The sequence below is a fragment of the Xenopus tropicalis genome, chromosome 5 (assembly GCF_000004195.4).
Source record: "Xenopus tropicalis strain Nigerian chromosome 5, UCB_Xtro_10.0, whole genome shotgun sequence".
Taxonomy (NCBI): domain Eukaryota; kingdom Metazoa; phylum Chordata; class Amphibia; order Anura; family Pipidae; genus Xenopus; species Xenopus tropicalis.
Window position 1 is genome coordinate 116,097,525 of NC_030681.2, and position 7,285 is coordinate 116,104,809.

The window sequence follows — 7,285 nt, forward strand, 5'->3', positions numbered from 1 at the left end:
GGAAGATAGAGGTAGGAAGTCTCCACCTGGTGAGTTAAGGGCAGTGGCACACGGGTAGATTAGTCGCCCCATGACAAATTTTCATTACCGCGGGCGACTAATCTCCCTGCAATGCCATCCCACCAGCAAGAATGTAAATTCCCGCTGGGATGTCATATACGTTGCTATGATTTTCCGAAGTTGCCTCTCAAGAACACTTCGGGCGACTTTGGGAAATCACAGCGACCCGACTAATCTCCCTGTGTGCCACAGCCTTTAAGGGAATCAGCGCCTATGAAATGGGATTAGTGATGTGCTGGACAAACAGAGCTATTTCTGTATGGGAATTTCCTTGCAGATTTTGCAAATAAAGGATCCCGGCAAAGAAAGGTAAACAGACAAAATACTGAGGTATTTTAAGTGAGTTCTATTGCTCAAGGAAAATAAGTGCAAATATGTGCTCATGTGAGTTTGGCCTAATAAAGACAACAAAGTGTTTCCACACACAGCTGACTTAAATAAGGCTTTGTCAGGCAGTGTCCTAAGATCAGGGATCCTCAACCTTTTATACCTGTGAGCCACACTCAAATGGAAAAAGTTTTGTAGAGCAACACAAGCATGAAAAAAGTTCCTGGAGGTGCCAATAAGAGCTATAATTGGCTATTTGGTAGCTCCTATGTTGACTGGAAGCCCACAGAAGGCTCTGTTTGGCAATTACACTGGGTTTTTATACAACCAAAACTTGCCTCCAAGCCAGAAATTCAAAAATAAGCACCTGCTTTGAGGCACTGGGAGCAATGGTCAAGGGGTTGGTGAGCAACATGTTGGTCAAGGGGTTGGTGAGCAACATGTTGGTCAAGAGCCACTGGTTGGGGATCACTGCCTTAGATCATATTGCTTGCATGGCATGTGTAACTTTTTCCTGCAGGAGCAAACAGCATGAACTACAATTCCCAAATTACCCACGGTAGCTGAGATTAACTATGGGCGACTAATCTCCCCGTGGGCCATGGCCCTTGGTTCGGCGATTCTCAAACTGTGGGGATGGGGGGCAGACACACTGGCAATCTGTGGATTCTGCCAAATGCCAAAGGGGGCTGCTTTAAGATGCCATAGACTGTCACTATCAATGGGGAGGATGGGCCTCTGTGTACTTGAAATGCCTACTTACATTTGGCAAGAATGTCTATTTACTTATCTAATGAGCCAAGGGGCACCCTGTCCAACAACCTTTACACATTTAGTGTATCATGTGCCTTAGATGCATAGGCTATTCTCTCTAGTTTTGCAAGCCGTAGGCTGTAATTAAACTAATTAAACACAGTACTCCTATGTCCTTTGTACTGCACAACAATGCCATATTTACTAAAGTGTTTCCAGATCTGTCCAGAGGCTGGAGTCCATTCTGTCTCCAAACTTACTCCCACCCTTCCCTTTGGGTGATTAAGTTTTATCTTCTGACATTGCTGTTATTATGTATTATAGCCACCCAGTGGGTGTAGCCCATTTATGGCTGCCCATAGTATCCTCATCAATGCTGTGATGGGTGTTCTGCTGAGTCATTGATAGAAAAGGATAAATGTGTTGTGCAGCTGTTTTGCTTTGCTACCCTGCCTGCCCAAATGCACTGTGGAACATTGTACAGATTGGGAAGGTATGCACAGGTTCTGAGAACGTCCCTTACATTTTTGCAGAAAATTGATGCGAAAGGGGAAAGAGGAAGTTGCAGTCGCCTCTATAAATAATCTTTATACATAAAACTATTTCTGTTAACCATTTTTCTATATACACTAAAAATGCCATTCGGTTCACAAAAATAAATACACTTCCTGGGAATTTAATTATAGTTGCTGGATGCAGTCATTTTGGTCTTGCCATCCTATAGTATAGATATGGACTGTTGAATATTAGTGTGATCTGAGAAGTCAAATCACAAAATAGTGTTGAGGTAATAAGAGGAATGTTGTCACAAAATTTTGTAGCCCTCCATTATACAATACTGTGTATACTATATGCTTAGGTCTATTCTGATGTGGGCAAGGAGTTTATTTGATGACTAATGGGTTAGTCCACCTGGTGGAAAGTTAGTGACTTTTATTACATTGCCCTCATATAATGTAAGTTCTATTGGGGAAGGCACTGAAGTAAATGATGAGCATTTTCTGGAGGTATTGGCGTACCATTTGTGCAACTGCCCAGGGAAAATCAGCTATTTGTTTTTAAGTAAAGGTGCACCGATACCAGTCTATTATGGGCCGTATGCTGTATATTTGTCTGGCAATGAATTTTTTTAAAGTGTTGTGTAATATGTGACTAATTAAATTATAATAATGATATTTTGATAGTTATGTTCATTTACTAGCATAATAAATCAGTTTATACTAAACTGAACCAGTGCAATTAACTACAGGTAACAGCTAGATCTGCCCTTCCATTTTACAACATATAGTAGACGTGAAGTTGCTTTTGGTAGTGCAAATTTAACAATTTATGGTAGTAAATGTGCCCTTTTGCCTGAGCCCCACTACCTTTTACATGTGTTATACGAAGATTATGCATCAATATACAGAGAATTATATACTACAGCATTTTAAATCCTATACATCTTCCTGATTTATGTATATGGTACCAATACGTTACCCAGGGCTTTACAATAACTTATATCTACTGGGGTCTTATAATAATATAACAAAGCAGGATTACAGGATAAAAACAGCAACTATAGGCTCTGCTCATTAAAGCTTACAGTCTATAGGGGTGTCTAAATCTAAAAGTCGCTGGCCAAATTTTTTATTAAGATACTGTACGGTCAGGCACAGTCACAGTGCAGTCAGGCAATTGGTGCTGAATGGTCAGGCACAGTCACCAGGGGCCACATAAAACAGCCAGAAGGGCCGTATTTGGCCCGAGGACCTTGTGTTTGACACATGTAGTCTGTAGGGTGGTGGGGAACATATTGAAATGCATATATAATTGAGAGAGAATTCTGTACATAAGTGTAATTATTCCCTGTACTTTGCAGCTCTTTTATTGTACCTAAATACTTACCAGTAGGTTATTTTGCCCATCCATCTGCTTTTGGAATGCATAATCATAGTACAATGTGAGGGGGGGAATAGTTGGAGTGTATTAAGTGAGCAGAGACCTAACACGCACTTTCCTTGTTCTGTACTAACCCGCCGGTGTCGTGACAACTGTCCCTGAGCTCAGCATAAATATGCACGCGTGGAAGTGTGAAACAGAGCTGTCACGCAACAGGGAAATGCGACTAGAAACATACCTCCACCCCTCGCTCATGATATGTGATAATCAGAGAGATCATCATAGTGACAAGTCCCTGTGCCCTGCCTGCCCGGGTGACTCAGCCTCTTCCTTTCTGTCAGGCAGGCAGCACGCCAGGCGTGATACAGAGAATTGCTTCCAATTAGCCCTGGTTTCTAGGGAAAGTTCTCTTGGCATTCCCATGTGAATATTGTCCCTTCTTATATTGCTGGTGTTACATCTGACTGCCATGCCCAATATTTCCATCTATCAGACCCTCTTACCTCTATACCTAGTAGGCAAAAGGGTCTGATAGCATTAATAGTTTGTATGTTTTTATTCAGTATAAGCACAACTAACTGTATTAACTTATTACATATATGGTGTGTAATCAGAAATTTAGCAATATTAGCATGGAAAAAAATACAATAGGTATACACTGTCCTTTTAAATATGAAATAATCTCATATGTTTGTTTCGTCAACAGAGCTTTGTGCTGTGATGCTGAGATGATGTGGCCACGGGCAGGAGTCACGGAAGGTAATGCTTCAGATGGAAACAGGTTTATCCACTACCCACAGGGATTTTGTGTTGTGTGTATTTAGTCATGTCCTGCATCTGATCACACACGCACAGTTTGCCTTCTATCCTTAGATGTGTGATAATGAAGCAGGGAAACCCGGTAAGAGCAGCTGTTGGACTGGAAATCCCAGTATCCCTGTGCTGGAGGATGCAGGAAATTGTAGCTCCACAATAACTGACCAAGGTTAACATACCTGATATATAGTATTGGGGGGTGGGCAAGTACAACAAAAAATAATACTGTATGCTTTATCACAAAAAGTGCAAATTTTACATTTTTTAGGATGTGCACCATTTCTCAGTACAGTGCTATCAGTGTTTAATCATTTTCTGTGTACATATATGAATAGTGTGAGACCTATGCATGTTGTTTTTCCATTCTGAGGCATTCTTCCCTAGTTGATGTCAAGAGAGCTGGTGTTCCTGCACCTCTTCCCCAGGTCTTTGTAAATTACCCTTATTTTTTGTTGGTACATGCTTTCATATAAACATCTTGTGTGGCAAATTTTCTGCATACAGGGCATCACATCCCCTTTTTGTCTACAGAAACAAACGCAGTACTATTTCAATTGTAATTTTTCTTTTCATCCAGTGCAGAAAATGGAGATGCATGGCCACTCCAGCACACTGTGCACAGATACTTTTTTGGCCTGCTGGGGACGGCACTTTCCGTGCTGTACTGCTTCTACAAGAAAGATCATACTGTGCCATTCCTGAATATCTGTATAAAATGTATTATTATTATTATGATTACTTATTTATAAGGTGCCAACTTATTCTGCAGTGCTGTACAATAAATGCATACACAAAACAACATTCGATAGAAAAGGTACTGTAGGCCCTGTCCAAAAGAGCTTACAATCTAAACTTGTTTGGAATACAGTTTCATAGTTGTGCACTTCTAAAATTATTATCTTACTTAGGCATTACAACAGCATCACAACAGGACCTCAGAAACAACTCACTTGTCTGCAAGAGTACAAAAAAAACAGAATGTGTTATCCCTGCGCAACCTTCCTCATCACCACTCAGCTTCTGAAAGCAGAACCTTCAATTATAGCTTTCCATACACATCCACTGGGAGCCCCCTAAACAGCTGATGGAGATGCCTCGATGGAACTGCTTTGTAGTGGTAATAGCAGCTCAGTGTTTCAGGTGACGGTTGAAGCCTTGAGGGGTTTATTAGCTGTACTGCTCCTTCCCTAGAGCTGAATAGTGCTGACTCTGACACTATTTACTGAAGCTGCAGTAATGCATCCAACACCTGAGTGTGTGTTGAATTGGGTGTTTTTGGTTACTATTGCTCACACTTAGATATAGCTAAAGGGGTTCATTTTCCTTCAAAGGAAGTTGTGACACACTCACAGAGGTTGCTTCTCTAACAAACATTAAAGGAACAGTTCAGTGTAAAAATGAAACTGGGTAAAATGGATAGACTTCTAGAATTCTATTAAAGATTTTCTATTGAATTAAGGGTACTGTACCCAAATCATCTTTCATGTAGCATCATTTTATGATTATGTTTTCTTTTTGTATTTTTTTCTTTTAAAAAAATATGTGCCTTCTCTGGGTGACCTTTCAGCTCAGGAAATGGATGGTGATCTGTGTAGTTTAGTAAGAAAGCGAAAGAGCTTACTACCTGGTGATATGGTATTATAGGGTGAAGGGTGAGTGGAAGTATAAAATGGGTATTTCGTGTTGCCACTGTTGTGGAGTGTTTTATTTAGCATAACCTTTGTTATCAGTAGCATCATCTGCACCCAATATCACAAGCTTGCTGTCTGTGGCTTAGTTTAAATCTCTCACACTCTTCCATCCATTATATTTTGTCATCATATTTTTCTGGGCAAAATACTGCCTGAAAATACTGTTTTGCTTTGTTCTTACATCTGCCAATATCTCAACAAGGACGGTCTGAATAGCCACCTTGTAAAGGAAGCATTGTCCTATTTTATAGGTAATCTTTTAGCTATGCCAATAGTGTTGGTTGTTCCCTATTTACACACTGCCATGTTTACCTACATTATGTTCATGAAATCTGTAATATACTATGTAAAGTAATGGTTCTAGAGAAATAAAAACATACACTGAAAGCCCAAGTTCTGTATAGAATCACATCCAATATGACCCCTGTACTTCCATAAGCTTAATATATTTTATAACTGTAACAAGGCCCTATGATACAAGTAGAATACTATCCATTCAATACAGAGTGAAGAGGAGCACTGGGATTACATTAATAAAGCAGTAAGCTGTGAACTACATTTATCATGAAAGTCAACTGAATCTATAAAAAATAATGGGGCATGCATGCAGGCAAGACTTATACCACACAAAGGTTTTCTTTAATAATGAGCTATTTGGAATTTTACTGGTATTGTTATTAAACATGCTGGGTTTGCAGTCATTACTGAACCTAGCCTATTGAATAAAGAAATGAAAGATTGTGTTATGCACACCTACCGACCCAATGTAAAACACGAGAAGAAAGACAGGCTGGGGAGCGTGTGGTATGGCAAACAATGAGAAAAAGCTGAACATCCCTTCTTTTGTGCTCTTTTACATAAGCCCCTTCTTTCTGAGTCGTGATCAGAAATCTATGATGGAATTCTCGTGAACCTTAAGGTTTCACCTGATATGCCACGCAGCATGCGATGGGGAAGGTGTAATATAATAGGACAGATGAGACCGTCTGCTAATGTGCCAAATCAATAGCCTGAAGCGTAACAGAACAGCACGAGCAACAGAAATAGCAACTGCTAAATGGAGGGATAAATCATCTGGGTATTGATATGTTACTCACAGGCAGCAGCATCAGGATCGTGCTGTAGCTGTCTGTACTATTACACATAAACACATCACATCAGGATTTTTTTTCCTCCGTCCTTTACATTTAAATACACTAAAAATGTACTCAATAAATAAATGAAGTGCATATTCACCAGGCTGGGGATAAATATCATGGGCCGCTGGGCATTGAAGGATATCTGGAGCCCTAATCTGTTAAGAAAAAAAATAATTCAGGGAGGTCCAAACCGTAATCCTTCATCTGATTTAAACTACAGCTCTCTCATCATCCCACAATTTTCCCTTAAGAAAAACAATGCATTGCATAGTGCCTTAAACACACACCCACTGGAAGCCTTTTCTAAAAATAATTTACCTGTGCCTAACAGGCAAAAATATTAAGCACAGGTATCCATTTATCTTAGATTCTTTCCAATGTAAATTCTAGGCCTTCCATTGGGTACACATCCAAGATCCATTTACACACAAAGCACCATGAACATGTAGCATGCGTACTGCATATCCATGCATGCATGTGACGTGATGGGGGTGGGGGGCAGAGTTAGGAAAATGTACCTCATTTCTATGCAGTGCATACTCGGGGGGGGGTTAATGATTTTGTTACGTTGTTATCGGCCTGACATTCGTTTTTATAAAAACAAATACTAGTTGTTTT

General features: G+C 40.1%; 1 long non-coding RNA gene across 1 annotated transcript; it reads left to right on the plus strand.

Annotated features, from left to right (window-relative positions):
* The first annotated feature begins 3,679 nt into the window (after positions 1–3,679).
* LOC116410936 lies at positions 3,680–5,921 on the plus strand. The gene is made up of 2 exons (XR_004222766.1): positions 3,680–3,780; positions 4,746–5,921. It is a non-coding gene; the product is annotated as an uncharacterized LOC116410936 (long non-coding RNA).
* Positions 5,922–7,285: the final 1,364 nt, after the last annotated feature.